At 50.1% G+C, this 16,230-nt stretch overlaps 1 long non-coding RNA gene across 1 annotated transcript; it reads right to left on the bottom strand.

Moving 5' to 3' along the window:
* Nucleotides 1-908: 908 nt before the first annotated feature.
* LOC116525720 lies at nucleotides 909-15,884 on the bottom strand. Its single transcript, XR_004257789.1, has 4 exons — nucleotides 15,580-15,884; nucleotides 12,852-12,918; nucleotides 8,045-9,046; nucleotides 909-1,078 (listed from the first exon to the last, which is right to left on the bottom strand). It is a non-coding gene; the product is annotated as an uncharacterized LOC116525720 (long non-coding RNA).
* Between the last annotated feature and the right edge of the window lie 346 nt (nucleotides 15,885-16,230).

Below are 16,230 nucleotides of genomic sequence, written 5' to 3'. Positions count from 1 at the left end.
CTGTCCTGGGATGCATGCTTTGGGCTTGCTCTGGAGTGGGCACACAGGGAAGCCCTTGCACACACATGCAAACATACCAACAAACACACACAGACACACATGCACATACACACAAACACCCACACCCACAAACACACAAATGCACACACACATGCACACACAAATACCCACACCCACAAACACACATAGACACACCCACAAATACACACAGACACACACAAACACCCACAAACACACACACACCCACAAACACACAAATGCACACACACACAAACACCCACACCCACAAACACAGACACACCTACAAACACACAACCACAAACACAAAAATGCACACACACCCACACACACAAACACACAAATGCACACGCACACACACACACACACACAGACACCTACACACACACACATACACAAATGCACACAAATGCACACGCACACACACACACACACAGACACCCACAAATACACAGGCACACACACGCACACACAAAACTCATTGCTGAAAGTTTGCCCAGAAAATTAATTCTTGTTTCCTTGATACAGTCCTGTTCTGCTTTCCAAGATGAAAAACACAGCACCTTCCACAGCAGCCGCCTTGCTCCCATCTGATGAGGGCCAGAGGTAAGGCAGGAAGGGAGCAGAAAGGAGGGACGGAGACAGCAAGGGGTCCTCGGTTCTCCACCCGACCTCCCGAGCTCCTCTCCGGCCAGGGCTGGGGGCTGTGTGTCTTCAAAGCAGGCAAAATAAAACGGTTGCATCTTGAATCCATCTAGACAGTAAATTTTTTGAGTCCCTATAAGCTAAAATCAATATTGGCACAACTGTGTGTCATTAAAAACTAAATGAACATGACAAAGCCAAACTGCTGCCTATTAAACAAATGAGTTTCTCTCCACACAGGCACAGCAGGTTATTAAATTCTTTATTACAGGAACATCACCATTTGAAGGGGGTGAAAATACGTCTTTATGAGTCATCTGTATGTGTGTAGCAGCATGGCTGTGCTCGTCCTCAAAGGCGCTCAGGAGCCGTCGCCCTTCTCTTCCCACAGGAAGATGAGGTTTCTCTGAGCTCTCTATCAGCAAAGGGGGAGAGAAAAGGTTCCATGACACCTGGCATTCACTCACTTGTTATGGATCCATCCAATCATTACTTTATCAATTCATCAATCAATATTTATTGAATGTCTACTACAAGTCAGGCATTCTGCCGGGTCCTGGGATCATCCATTTAAGCCAAGATACTTGGAACGGCATGTCTGAAGCCTAAAACACAAGGATATTTATTCTATCCCCTAACAAGCCTGGAGTCAAGGTGGCTCCAGAGCTGATGTAATGATCCAGTGATTTTATCAGAGACTCCAATTCTTTCGTCTTTATAAAGCTCTGCCATTCTCAGTGTGACACTGATTTCCTCATGGTTGCAAAAGGGTTGCCATTGCTCCAAACATCTTGACAGCAAACAGCCATATCCAATGGCCATTCTGTCCCCACATTTCATCGTATCTGGAAGTAAAATCTATTGCAGAAGTGCTGAAAGGTTTCTCCTCAGGTGCCACTGGCCCCAGGTGGTGCATATGCTCTGTGTCTCCCTTATCACAAGGGACACTGGGAATCCGTTTTTCATACGCTCCCACTACTCCTCGACAGAACATCCTTTTCCTATTTTCTCAGCGTTTGCAATTCTCTTGGATCCTTACCTCCCAGCTGCCCCAACCCTGCTTGCTGCCTCTTGGCATTTCTCTGGTTCCTGGCAGTGCTAATTTCTGGCTACTTCCCCAGGTCTCCTCTCACCCTCCTCCACCTCTCTCTGTGCTCCAAGGGGCTGATTTTATTTCTTTTTATTTTTAAAATGGAGTCTTGCTCTGTCACCCAGGATGGAGTGGTGCAGTGGTACGATCTCAGCTCACCACAACCTCCACCTCCCAGGTTCAAGTGATTTTCCTGCCCCAGCCTCCCAAGTAGCTGGGATTACAGGCGCCCCTTACCTGGCTAATTTTTTGTATTTTTAGTAGAGAAGGGGTTTCACTATGTTGATCAGGCTGGTCTCGAACTCCTGACCTCAGGTAGTCCACTGCCTCCGCCTCCCAAAGTGCTGGGATTATAGGTGTGAGCTACCGCGCCTGGCTGGCTGATTTTTATAGAGGCGTTCAAGGGATTGCTTTGCCTTCTGGCTTCAGTTGGGAGAGACCAGTGGGTAGCATGGCTGGAGAACAGAAGGCAAGAGGAGAGGGAGCCGGGGTCTTGGTTTCCCTGGTCCCTCCTTGCAGGTGCTGGTGCTGGGGTTGTCCACGACCCTCTGCCTAAGCTATCCTCTTCTGCAGCTGCCATCACTGAGATTCTGGTACCTGCTCCCGTCCATTGCTGTTCATGCCTGGAGGCCTGGGATGCTACACCACCCCTGCAGGGCTCCCTTAAGTCTACCCTGCATCCAGCTCTCTCCACCCACCTATTTGAGCCTGGCCTCTGCTTCTCACCAGCACTGGCTGCTAGCCCAGCAGCCCATTGCCTTTCACTGGGTTCTCTGCCTGTCCGTTGGCATTGAAACATCCTCCGACTCGCTATTTTGTTCTCAACTCCACCTTTGTCCCTGGAAAAGTGTCCTTTTGTTCCTCCCCATCAGTTCTGTGCTGTGTAGCCACGGGCCAGCCCTGGCCCTCTGCTGTAGGCACCACCAGTGTCCCAGATCCCAGGCAGTGTGTGTGTGCTGGCTCCCACTTGCCCAGATGAGCATGTACTGATCTGATACGAACTGCAGACTCTTCTGTCTTTAGAGGTTGGGGGAGGGAACTGAAAGAGTGGAGGAAGAAAAGCAAGGAAGTACGAGGATGGAAGGGCTGAGGAGACGGATGGGGCTCTCTCTGAATAGCCCCAACCTCTCTCTAGAGGAAGTGGACAGTGCCAGGGTCCCGGTCAGCCTTGCTGCCCACTGGGAAATGGCATGGCTTCTCTGCTTCAGCTCGGGGTCACTTCCCCATCTCAGCCAGGTCCAAGAAGCAGGATTCAGGACTTAGCACGTTTGCTTCTGTTATTGCTTTTAATTTGCACAGTAGCCAAGCAGAGTAGACAGTGGTCTCCATTTTACAGTTGAGGAAACTGAGGCACAGATGTTAAGCATCTTGCCCAAGGTCTTGTGTTATTCCTGTCAGGGCTTGGACCAGAATCCTATCTCCTGACTTCAAATTCCGGGCTCTTTCCCTCAATGCTGTAGCTCCTACTTTCTGCTCTGAACAGACTCAGGGAGGAGTTTGTTCTACAGGTTAATGGGCTGATGACTGTGCTTCCTCAATTTGCAGAGAGAACACATTAGCACATATAATTTCCTTGATGATTCTGTCGTTCTCCAAATTTTTGCAGAGTCTATTGGCACTTATTATCCTACCATCAATACCTGAATCTCATGTAAAATGGGATGTGATTTGCACAGCATCACACCGTCAACTCCAGCACCTCAGTAGCTCTTGGTGTGTTCTGCACAGATTAGGATCTACTTCCCGTGCATTAGGCCCAGATTCATGATCTAAGAACCACTTTTCCACAATTTTTTTTAGGCCAGAAAGGCTAATCTAGACATTATACATTCTAGCATGAGTAAACAGCAGTGACTCCAGAAGTTCTGTGTTCCTGCAGACTCCAGATGTGGGTCCACCTCTGGGCTCCCGGGGGAGGGCACTGGGCTCCATGAGTGACACCTTCGACAGGCACAGGGGTGGGGACTGTTGACTGCTTGCCAGTAATTTACACATCCTGACCCACACCTGTCTCTTCAGCAGAAGAAAAGCAGCTGATTTCAACCTGTCTTGGTTTTGGCTGTCCTTAGAATAGCAAAGGTGTACGAAAGAGGCCGAGCCTGCCTCCTCTCCCCCGCCTGTGTTAAGTGGTGATCACCATGGCATTAGAGATGATGGCATCATATTATTTAAACATGATTTTAAATAGCCGTAACAATGGGCAAGCTCCATCTGCAGACCTTGACCACTGCCCGGCAAAGGGCAGCTGGTTGGCTTACCCGATGAGAACATTGCTGGCACGCGGCCTTGTCCGTCATCCTCGCTTGCTGGAACTCAGCAGCCAGCAAGCCTCTCTGAAGGTGACACAGCCGTTGGTGGGTTGTGGAGGACCGAGAAGTCTGCTCCGCCGCTGGAGGTGGGGCGCAGAGGATCCCGTTACCCGGGAAGTTTAGGGGCACATGGAAGCAGTGACCCCTTCTGGCCAACAGAGGAATGACATGAATTTGCTAGCAAGGGATGACCGCTGGAGGGATGAACAGCCGGGGAGGCCGTGGAGGTGAAGAACAGACTAATGAGAATATCTCTCTTATGACTCATCTCTTCAGTCATTCCCCGAGTGGCTGTGTCATCCCATGCCAGCCATCAGAGGGATGCAGAATAAACGTGTGTGTCCAGTGAGGAGGTGAGCATGCCACTGAGCCCTGGCCACTCTCACGTGGAAAGGACTAGAAGGGAATGGGATAGTGAGGACCAGCTGTGGAAGCCTCAGGGACAATGGGACATACATCTGAGAATCTTGGAATCTTGGGAGTGGCCAATGCTCCTGGTACTGTGAGGCTTGGTGCTGGAGGTCAGCAGCCACCCCTCCTTGAACTCTGTCTGCTGGGGATTCCTGGAGACAGTTGCCACCATCTTTGGAGGGGTGGCCCAACCTGGAGCCTGGTGTGAAACAGAGTCCTCTCCCTGTTCTGTCCTAGAGTCGGGCAGAACAGACTTGGGCTCAGCTCTTCTCAGCCGCTGACCTGCTCTGTGATTCAAAGACTGTAGACCCTCCCAGCTTGGATATGCTCCTCTGCAAAGTGGGCAGGGTATGGGTTTAGGGAGAATACCTGCTGACGTTGTGGTTTCCCAAGGGTCTGACAGCATGTGCGCCGTGTGACTCCCTTGCTAGCCCCGTAGGCCTGTCGTTTCAGACTGTTCTGTAAGCCCCCGATACCTCCCCACCTTTGCACACCCCATTCCTTCTTCTTGGACAACCTCTCTTTTCCTGGCCCAGCTTGTCTACCTGATCTACTTGGTCACATCCAACTTATTCTTTAGGGCTTGGTTCAAGGCCTTCCTGAACTGCTGCTCTGTTCCCCATGCAGAGTTAACCACTTCCTCATCTATGCTTCTCTAGCACTGTAGCTATACCAAGCACACTAAGGAGTTACTTATTTGCATAACAACATCATGACGTTCTAAAAATGACCGCAGTTACGAGCTGTTGGGCACTCTCTCTATGCCAGGCAGTGAATGGGGAGCATGCTGTGGATGATCTCGTTTCATCCTCACAGTAGTCAATGAAGGAGGTGCAATTATTATCCTGTTTAAACATACAAAAAGGAGGTCTTGGAGAGGATGGGTCACTCAGCCAGCATCACACAACTGCAGTGGTCCTCTGCGAAAGGGCTTGATTTGGGGTATTTGCCAATTTCCATGGTGTAACTATTGCAAGGATGATCATTTCAAACTACTGATGCTTTGATGATGGGCCTGTAATATTCTTGAAAATTTAGCCATAGGTTCTCATGAGCTGGTACAAACTGGCATGAGCTGGTTGCAATGTGTCACTGCGACAGCTCTCTCCATCTCCAGGAGCTACAGCTGCTGAGGGGCAGAGACTAGGTTTTAATACCTTGTGACCCCCAGTGCTCTGCACAGTGACTGGAGCTTGGTAGCTGCTGGATTAATGTTGGTGACATGAGCATAGAGGGCAGGGGCAGAGGCTACCTGGACAGAACACCCCGCAGGACGCTGCCTTTCCCCTCCTCTGAGTGGATGCTGCCTGATACACTCGCCTCTCCACTGAGTGCAGGTGCAGTGCGCGGTCAGGGGTAGCAGAGGCCTCTGGGCTGGGAACAGATGTCACGTCTGGACATCTGACAGGTGAAGCTTGTGGAGAGTGGGAAACCAGGAGAGGTTCGGGCTCCAGCCTCAGGTCCCTGGCTCCCACCAGCCTGCCAGGGCCCAATGCTTCCAGGACAAGTAGAGGGGCTGCTGCACACCATGCTGTCACCCTGGTCAGGCCAGGCCAAAGCCGAGGCAGGGTCCTCTTTGAATGTGCGTGTGTGTGTGTGTGTGTGTGTGTGTGCACATGCGGGGGTCAGAGAATGTGTGTGTGTGCACATGTGGGGGTTGGAGAGTGTGTGTGTGCACATGCGGGGGTCAGAGAATGTGTGTGTGTGCACATGCAGGGGTCAGAGAATGTATGTGTGTGTGCGCACATGCAGGGGTTGGAGAATGTGTGTGTGTGTGTGTGTGTGTGCACATGTGGGGGTTGGAGAATGTGTGTGTGTGTGTGCACATGCGGGGGTCAGGAGCTGAGGAGCACTTGGGAAAACTGTGTGTGTGAGAGAGTGTGTGTCAGTGTTTGAGTGTGTGTGTCGGAGTGTATGTGTATGTGAGTGTATGAGTGTGAATGTGTCTGTGTGCGTGTGAATGTGTGTGTGTGTGAATATGTGAATGTGTGCGTGAGAAACTTTTATCCTCACAATAATATGGATGTGAGATTTTCTTTTATCTGGTTGAGGTCAGAACAAAGTACTCATAGCAACAGAGACGCTAACTAGAGTGTTAATGTGTGCCTGAATGGGCCAGAACCAGGAGGGAAGAACCAGGAGGAGAGACTTCCGGAGGTCACTCAGGTCCCTGTGATGGATGGCAGCCCGTGCATAGCGGATCTGGGGTGGTGAGAAGGTGAACCCTGCCAAGGCCCAGAACCGTTCCTGGAGCCAGTGAGAAACGCCTGGGTCAGTGAGTGTCAGCGCTGGCTGCAGCAGCAAGTCTCAAACTCAACTGCTCATCGGTGTCAGCAAGGGCGACCTGGACGGTCTCACGGGTTCCAGATCCAGAAAGACCCCCGCACTCAGACAGACCCCATACACACAAAGACCCCCACACTCAGAAAGACCCCCACACTCAGAAAGACCCCCACACTCAGAAACACCCTACCCAGAGAGACCCCACACTCAGAAAGACCCCACACTCAAAGACCCCACAGTCAGAAGGGTTTGGTGGCCTGCTGTTGCCATCCTGAGATTCTTAATATTTTTTGAATAACGGGCTCCACATTTCCATTTTGCGTAGCTGGCCCTCCACAAAGGGCGTAGCTGTCCTCCCTGAGGTGCTTGTGAAAACCCACGTTGCTGAGTGCCTCCCCAAGAATTTCTGACTCGAGTTCCCAGGTAAGAATTTTGACACTCCTTTGAGCCAGAGGAATGGGGTAGCACTGGGGGATCCCAGCAGAGGAAGGCCCATCCAGACGAGCTCTGTGGCCAGGTCAGAGCTGCTGCTGTTTGCAAGTCAGAAGTCAAGAGGGTGTGAGGGGGTCAGCTCAGCTCAAACCTTTATTTCTCAAAGGGCCAGAAAGCCAAAAGACCAGTGCTGGCTTTCATGCATGGGAAGGAATTGAGGGTGAGGGCGTGAGAATGGACATGCAAGACCCAAAAGATCAAATCTCAGGAGGAGTAGGCAAATCTGGGGCGGAAAATGGAGTCTGAAATTGGCTGCTGGCTGGCCACGGTGGCTCATGACTGTAATCCCAGTGCTTCGGGAGGTTGAGGAGGGAGGATTGCTTGAGTCCAGGAGTTCGAGGCTGCAGTGAACTATGATGGCATCACTCCCCTCCAGCCTGGGGACAGAGCAAGACCCTGTCTCAAGAAAAAGCTTGGGGCTGCAAATCAAGGGAAACTGAGTCACATGAAGCAATGTACCTGTACCTGCCCCCTTTGTTCAGGAGCGAGTTGTTCAATGAGGGCTACTTGCACTCCGGAGACAGGTTAACATGCTATCTGTTGGGTACACCGAACCAGCAGAATGGTGAGTGGAAGGTTTTAAGCTCCCAGGACATGAGATGGTGGAAGCCTGGGGTACCCAAGAGCCTTAATGGTAAACTGGAGTCTTCTGCCTTGGGCAGGTTGTGGGACTGTTTTTAGCACATTTTCCACTACAAGATGAATCCTCACTGATCTGTGTTGGAGGCTGAATCCCACTATTTAAGAACTGTTTCTTCCACATAAAGGAGGGGGTTCTTAACTGGAGATTACAGACCTCTTGGGAGTCAACGGATGTGCTCTTGAAGGTCTGTGTGTCCTGCTGGAATTGTTTGTGAAATTTAGTGTGTGTTACAGGCACACATTTTTTTCCTGGGGAGAAGATCTGTAGCTTTCATCAGATTCTCAAAGGGTTCTGTGACCCCCTCACAAAAGGAATTATTGAAATGGTTTGTCTGAAAGGGGGATTATTCAGTAAATACTGTCAGAATCACTGGCCAACCCTTTGAAAAACTGTAATAAAGCGGGATCCTCACCTAACTTCTTACACCCAAATATATCCCCGATGGGTCAAGGATTAAAATGTTAAAGGAAAAAAATGAAGCAATGAAAGTGTTTGAAGACATTTGGGTAAATATATTTACAATGCTGCAGTTGGAAACCAGTTTCCAAAGTGAGAAACTAAACCCAGAAGCCACACAGGAAAGGATCGATCAATCTAGTTCAGAAAAAGGAAAGCATCCGTGTGGGTGAAATAAAGACGAAAGACTATGGAGGTCAAAAGACAAGGGGCAAATGGGAAGTCATATGCACAGCACCAGTCACAGACAAGAAGCCAATTCATTAACTCACGAAGCATTCAGATAACCCGTAAGAAAAAATTAAAATAACCAAATATAAAGATGTACCCGCAATGAGGGTAAGCAGCGTACACTGAAAGAAAGAGAGCCAATAAAAAGATTATTGGATTGTCATTTTTTAACCTCACAGATTGACCAAAATTGATATTGGCAGTGTTTTATGATAGCGACGTTTTCTATTTTATTTACTCTTGCATTTGCTATTTAGATCGCATCTGCTTCTCGGGGATTGGAAACAATGATGTCAAGAACAATTTCGTAGTTAAATCCATCATTATTTCCTTAAATTCCTGAAGGATCACCAGCATTTGGCATCACATAACTGATCTTGTCTCTTGCAAAGGGATCAGAGCACACAGGCCCGAGCCAGGGTCACAGCACAGGGTTCGCGGCCCGCCCGGGAACAGCATCCCTGGATGCTGAGATGAAAAACATGGTAAATAATATTCAGTGAGTGTCTGTTATGTGTAAATTGTGTGCTGGGTACTTTTTAAAAATGTTATTTTATTTAAGACAGGATCTCACTTTGTCATCCAGGTCAGAGTGCAGTGGCTCGATCTTGGCTCACTGAAACCTCCGCCTTCCAGGTTCAAACGATTCTTATGCATCAGCCTCCTGAGTATCTAGAACTACAGGTATGCACCACCACGCCCGGCTAATATTTTTGTATTTTTAGTACAGACAGGGTTTCACCATGTTGGCGAAACTGGTCTCGAATGTCCTGACCTCAAGTGATCTGCCCGTCTCCGCCTCCCAGAGTGCTGGGATTGCAGGAATGCATCACCACACCCGGCCGCGTGCTTTTAATATATCAGCCATCTCACTTCACAACAAGAAGAAATCAAGCCAGCATTTCCACCCCCATTGTACAGATGCAAAAACAGAAGATCAGAAAGGTTTAGTAATTTCCTTAGATTGCACAGCAAGGTAAGATGCAGGCCACTCTGGCTGAAAGCCTGTGTTCTTCTCGCCTCGCCAGTTGTCTGTTGAGGACAACATCAGGTAGTTGGTGTTGGACTTTGGAAGGATGGGGAGACTAGCAGGGAAGAAAGTCACTGCCAGGGAGGTGGAAAGACCCCCAAAGACAATTTTTTCTCTATTTACAATTCTCCCAAAGGTTGGCCCTGCCCCTGGGTGCCCTGATGCGTGTTCTTCAAGGGAACATTCTGCGTGGGAGGCTTAGAGGTCACCTCTGAGAGTTTGAACAAGGAATGGATGGATGATGAATAGCAATGGCTCTGCACTGCCTCCCTGTGCCTCATGACTTTTTAGGTGCATTTAAATGGGCCACCCGGGGTGACTCTAAGCTTTCATTGTCCACATGTGCATGCAAGCTTTCATAGAGCTCAGCAGCAGAAAAGAAGCTTCTCGTTTCCCCTGGTCCCAGGGAATTCAAAGCCCTTTCTCATCTAATTGCTCTTCTTAACCCTTCTAATTGTCATTGTTAGGTTGCTGTTCTTTCCCCTCTAAGCCAGCTGACTCATCTTCCCTGCCTTCATACTCCATCAGACCTCCCCGCACCAGGTCACCTAATTAAGTAACCGTGTTCAGGTGAAAGTCTTCACAAGCCAAGAGCAGGCACCGTGTTACCTTTTCAATAAATTCTAAAGACCCAACACAGTCAGAAGGAGTTTGGGGGTTCAGAGTTGATTTTCTAAGAGGAGCCTCTATTCTCAACCACACCATGTCTCCAGAGCTGTATCCAGAGGAGATGAACTGTGGTTCTGTGTAAGTGGAACTATGAACCAGTGTAAGCAGCAGGAGGAACCATCTGGCCGTCAGTGGCAGATAAGAAGTTTGCTTACTCTGCTCATACTCAAAGGTGGTTACCAGTTAAAATTATCCCCCCAATAGTTGGCTATTTCTTTTCTTTTTGAGACAAGTTTTACCATGTTGGCCAGGCTGGTCTCAAACTCCAGGCCTCAAGGGATCCTCCCACCTCGGCCTCCCAAAGTGCTGGGATTACAGGCATGAGCCACTGCGCCTGGCCCTACTTTTTGTATTTTTAACTAGAGATGGGGTTTCACTATGTTGTCCAGGCTGGTCTTAAACTCCTGATCTCAAGTGATCTGACCGCCTCGGCCTCCCAAAGTGCTAGGTTTACAGGCATGAGCTGCCACACCCGGCCCATAGTTGGCTATTGCTAACGACATGAATGCACAATGAGACGCAGTGTAGAAAGTGTCAAATGACTTTTAAAAATGTAGATTCTTTGACCCCCTGCACAATTTTACTCCTACGAATTTATCTTAAGAAGATACTCCGATTTGTACAAAGATCTATGTACAATATGTTCTTTGCAGCATCTTCTATGCGATTGGAGAAATGGAAGCCAACCAATTGCTCAATAAAAGGGACTGACCAAGAAAATGAATGTGGCTATTAACAACCGTGCTATGGGAAAGATAGTGATGTGGCAGAATGGTCATAATGGACTAGTCTCAGGGGAGGGGCCATGAATGGCAAGGAAAGCAGGTTAGAAAATAGTACGTGTGTTTATAAAGAAAAAGGACCAGGAAGAGACAGGAAGAAGGCTAGAAATCTATGCAGCAAAAATGTTAAAGAGTTTTCCTCCAGGATATAGAATTATGAACAATTTTTCTTTTTTTGTGCTTTTTGGTTTTCCACTTTTACTGCATTGAGCTCCTTTGTAAATTAGGAAAACCATGTCTTTAAAAGACGTGATTCTGTGACAGGCCCTTTGGTTCAGGGTTCCGTAGTCACCACAGGCTGTGGTGGGAGCCTGGAGGTGTCCGCTGAGCGAAGGGCAGCTGCCAGGTGGGGTCGGGATGCAGGTGGCTGTGCAAGCGGCTCAGCTTGTGGGAGAGGCGAGCTTGGCTCAAGGATTCTCCGCCCGTGATTACTCTTAGCCCCCGTCCGCCACTCCCGATCCCACAGTGGACAATCAGTATCCCAAATACCCAGGCTGTAAGACATAGTGTTTGATCAAAGATCGAGTTCCTCGGATTAATGCTGGGTTGAAAAATGACCCACGAGTCCCCAGAGACGGAGCAGAGCCGGAGCAGAGCTCAGAATTTATAACCCAGCCTCCCAGCGCTGGGCCTGGGCACCGCACAATTTTGACAGATGATTCTCATGAGAAACTTTCAGTTTCCATTTGATTATGGGCCCATAAACACAGATTGCAATTGAGCAGAGTTAGGGCTCTGCCTGGATTGGACCTGCCAGGGCTCAGGGAGCCTTTCTGGATGGCTCTGGCATGCCTGTCACCTGCTGGTTCTGAGCTGCTGCCTGCAGCTAAGCATGTGTGCTGATGTGGTCGCTGGACCTATCTGCATGCATCCCTTATGTGGGCGTCTGCCTCTCCCATTAGCCTGGGCAGGGACATGTCTTTCCAACGGCTCATCTAGTCCTACCATCTTTGGGTGGTAGTCTTGCCTGCTGGTTCCAGGAGGTTTTAGCTAACTTTGGTTTGGGGTTCACCATCCTGCTTTTTCTTTTTCATTCATTCATTCATTCATTCATTCACCATTTGACCTTACTGAGCAGCTGTCATGTGTCAGAACATGGACTTAGAAATACCAGATGGACCCAGGGATACCGAGAACAAAGTCTCACTGCTAGCCTCAGAGGGGTCATCCTTAAGACAGTGTCACATGCGTTAATTTAGAAAAATATTCAGGGAGCTAAGAGAACACAGATGATGAGCCCCTAAGCAGGAGGCAGAGCCCAGCGTGGGCTACCAGGAAGGGAGGTTGTTCACTTAATTCAACTCAACGAATGTCCAGAGTAGCTGCACTAGGCTAGACCCCCTGAGGATTAGACAGAGATATACAATGGCATAGGCTAGACCTCAAGAGGATTAGACAGAGATAGTGCAGTGCCTTAGGCTAGATCCCCTGAGGATTAGACAGAGGTAGTGCAGTGCCATAGGCTAGACCTCCTGAGGATTAAAGACAGTGCAGTGCCATAGGCTAGACCTCCTGAGGATTAAAGACAGTGCAGAGCCGTAGGCTAGACCCCCTGAGGATTAGACAGAGGTAGTGCAATGACAGTGTTCCTACTCCCATATTACTTACCATTGCTGAGTATTTCTTCCAGCATTCTAGGATAAGGCTGTTTCTTTCTCACTCCCCCGTGGGGGAAAATATTAGGAATTGCTTTGGGACCCTTGAGCAAGGGGACAAGACAAACCCACAGCAGAGTGATACCTGCAGGGTCTGGAGTCTTCATCTGCAATGAATTCAACAAATGCTTCCTTACCCTGTGCCAGGCACTCTTCAAAGCACTGGGCGTGCAGGAGAGGCAAAGAGGCCACGTCCATATTTCACTGGGGAGAAAGAGAAAGAGACCATGGTCGAAGGAGCACGTGCATAGGGAACAGGTCATGTGCAGAGAAGTGCCAGGGAGACACTTCAGCCAGAGAACGGCTGAGAGAGGATGGAGGACAAGTAAATGTTTACACACAGGCAGAGACCATGGCAGCTTAGATTGTGGTGGCAACAGAGGAAGTGGCTGGAGGTGACCGGATGGTAGACGCCTTTTTAAAGTAGGGCTTTTAGAGTGAAGGGTGTGGGAGACAGGGAGGAGTGGAGGATGATTCCAAGGTTTTCAGCTTGAGGCCTGGGGAGTGAGTTGCCATTTATAGAGGCAGGGAAACCTGGGAGAGGAACAGGTTTGGGGGAAGCCCCTTCTATCCCATACCTGTGACACTGGACGGCCGTCCTAGGGGACTCTCCCATGCTCCACCCCTCACAGTTCCTGACCAGTGCTGTCATGCGCCCTGTCTTTTTGTGACCCCTGCATCAGCCTTTCTTCCTCGGCCGATGGACCATTTGCACCGCCCTCTGTGCTGCAAACACAGCAGCCAAGCTTTCTGCATACACCCTCTTGCTCAAGTCCAGTTGCCTCTGGGAGAAAACGCCTATTCTCACAGGGTTTCCTGCCTAACGCAAGCCACAGCACACTGCCACTCAGAGCCCGAGGTGACCTTCCTCCCCTGGGCACAGGAGTCAGGCGATGCAGCGTCTGCCCCGGGCCGGGAGGCCTGTGGCTGCTGCCGCCTCTTTGCTGTGCTGCACGTGGTGCTGGCTCCTTCTCCATAGAAACGTCCTGGCCCACCCAGTGGCTTGTGAGACCTCCCGCCCGGGGTCTGATCTGCAGCAGCCTCTTTTCTGTACCAGCTGCTGGGGCTGCCGTTCTTTCATCTCTGCTGGGAGGGCCTGGCTCCGCACCCTGAGCAAACACATCTGGACTTCTCCAGACCACATGACAGAAACAGCTGCTGCCAGAAAGAAAAGGACACAGCGGCCCTTTTGTAATCGCTCCTGATTGTCTCCAGCCAGAGGGTACTTGTGTTTTGGTCATGGACTTAAGGACTTCCAAGATGTTTCCAGGAGCATATGATTGCCCCGGGCCTGGCCCTGCCTTCTGTGGTCCAGGTGGCAGCAGGAAAGGGTAGAGGCATTGGGACTGAGCAAAGAGGCTGGTGTAAGTTTCTGTCCTGGGGCTTCTAGTATAGGACAGGGCACACAAGGAGGGAGAAGGCGGCAATGTGGCTGTCACCCGCAGTAGCCACCCACTGGTGTGGCTAATACCAGCCCTGGGCCCCGAGATGGCAGACACCGCAGGCCGTAAGCCTAGGGCTGGTGCTGAATTTCCTGTCTCCTGTGCCCAGGACGGGAAGGTCACCTGTGGCTGGCACTAGTCAGGGTCTGGTGGCTTCCATGGTCTCCTGTTGACTCCACCTGCCAGTATCTGCATCTCTTTGCCTGAGGGCTTTTTCTGAAGCCGTAAAAGTTTGCTTTGTCAGTGGCTTATGCCTATAATCCCAGCAGTTTGGGAGGCCGAGGCGGGTGGATCATGAGGTCAGGAGTTCAAGACCAGACTGGCCAACATGGTGAAACCCTGTCTCTTCTAAAAAATACAAAAATTAGCTGAGCATGGTAGCTCATGCCTGTAATCCTAGCTACTTGGGAGGCTGAGGTAGAATTGCTTGAACCGGGACCCGGAAGGCGGAGGTTGCAGTGAGTGGAGATCGCGCCACTGCACTCCAGCCTGGGCAAAAAAAAAAAGTTTGCTTTGTCAGAAGAGGGGAAATGAACACCCTCCCCCAGAGCACCCTCAGCTAGTGGCTGAGGGGATCGGGTGTATCAGTACCCCAGTTACCTTGCCCTCAGCAGGGAGGACTTGGAGGCATCTGTTCTACGGGTCTCGGGAGGACCCCGGAGTACCAAGCCCCAGCTGCTCGATTGGTCCCCTGCTCCTCCAGGGCTGCGTGTCCTTCCTGTCCCCTTCCACCTCCCTGACCGTGGTCCTGTATCTTCTAAAGGTGCATGGGATCCTCCTGTCAGGACCTGCTTGGGTGAGCCCGAACTAAGGCCAGTGACACCAAATGTCTGTGGGTTTAGGGACTGTTTTTAGGGCAGTTCAACAGGTACCAAGAACCCGTGGGACCAACATATTAAAAGTGGAGCTGCTCAATAGTTTTACTTGGAATCAGCTTTGAATGTGCCTCAAGTTCAGGAAAAGTGCTCAAAATCGGCCCTTTATAAGAAGCAGCCCCACAGTCACTGAAGGGAGGGACCCTCCGTCTCTTTCATCTGCCTCCACACTGGAACATTTTAAGCCTTTTAAACCTCTATATTCCAGAGTCAGGGATTTGGGTTGAACCTAGGTAGCTATTTTGATATCATATAGGACTATTGAGACAAAGTCCAAGGGAAAAATGGAGAGATCCGGAGGCCTAGGCTCAGTGTGGTATGTGGACATGGTTATTCACTGGCTGCTGTCACTGGTGAAATGGAGCTTCTGGGGTCCGGAATTCTTCACCTTCATAATTCAGCCAGTGTGATTGTTTTTGGGGTGATTGTGACATCAGCCACGGTTCAGTCATATCATCAGGAAGGTCAATCTTTTCACTGACAACATGGGAACCACACCTCAGCGACTTAATTGCCACCTGCACCTCACCCACTCCCCCAAAGCTCACCTGTTCTCGTGTGCCTGGATGAACTAGCTTTGTGAATATCAGCTGTGTGTTTCCACCATGAAAATCCACCCTCTGCATCCTTTATGGAGCTGACCTGAAATGGCCAACATGGAGGACCGGCCCCTTCCGGATCAGCTGAGTTGCGAATCAACATGATTTGAAAGAGCTGCGAGTCAGCACACACGCAATCTCTCATCAGCTGCTGGCTGGAAAGATAGATAATAAAGGATTCAGCAGAGCGTCTGACGTTGCAGGCTTTGCGACCTTGTGAGGCTTGGGAGAGGAGCCTGGTTCTCATTTGAACAGATGGGCCTTGTTTGCAAATACTTCCTCTGATACCCTAGAACACACAACATCCTGCCTGAGGTGGGTGGTTGTGACTGAAAAGACCAAACAGACCTCAAAGAAACACCTGCCACAGAAGTGGCAGCTCTGACTGTGGAGCCGAGAAAGCTTCTGCATTGCTGCCTCTGTGTCTACGGGTGGAATTCTTTTAATAAGCAGGCTAGAGTAAGGTTCAGAGAGCAAGAGAGAGAGCCAGGCTCCCCGCTGTCCTGCCGGAGAAGCTGGGGGCTGAGACCTGATGGAAGAAAGGCGGGGCAGAGAGGGGCCGGATATCCAAGCATGCTTTTGGATGTATCACAGCTGTGC

The sequence above is a fragment of the Sapajus apella genome, unplaced genomic scaffold (genome assembly GCF_009761245.1).
Source record: "Sapajus apella isolate SASKATOON/1434 unplaced genomic scaffold, GSC_monkey_1.0 scaffold48, whole genome shotgun sequence".
In the NCBI taxonomy this organism is placed as follows: Eukaryota; Metazoa; Chordata; class Mammalia; order Primates; family Cebidae; genus Sapajus; species Sapajus apella.
The sequence above is the reverse complement of the archived record's forward strand: the minus strand, read 5'-3'. Positions and strand labels throughout refer to the sequence as shown.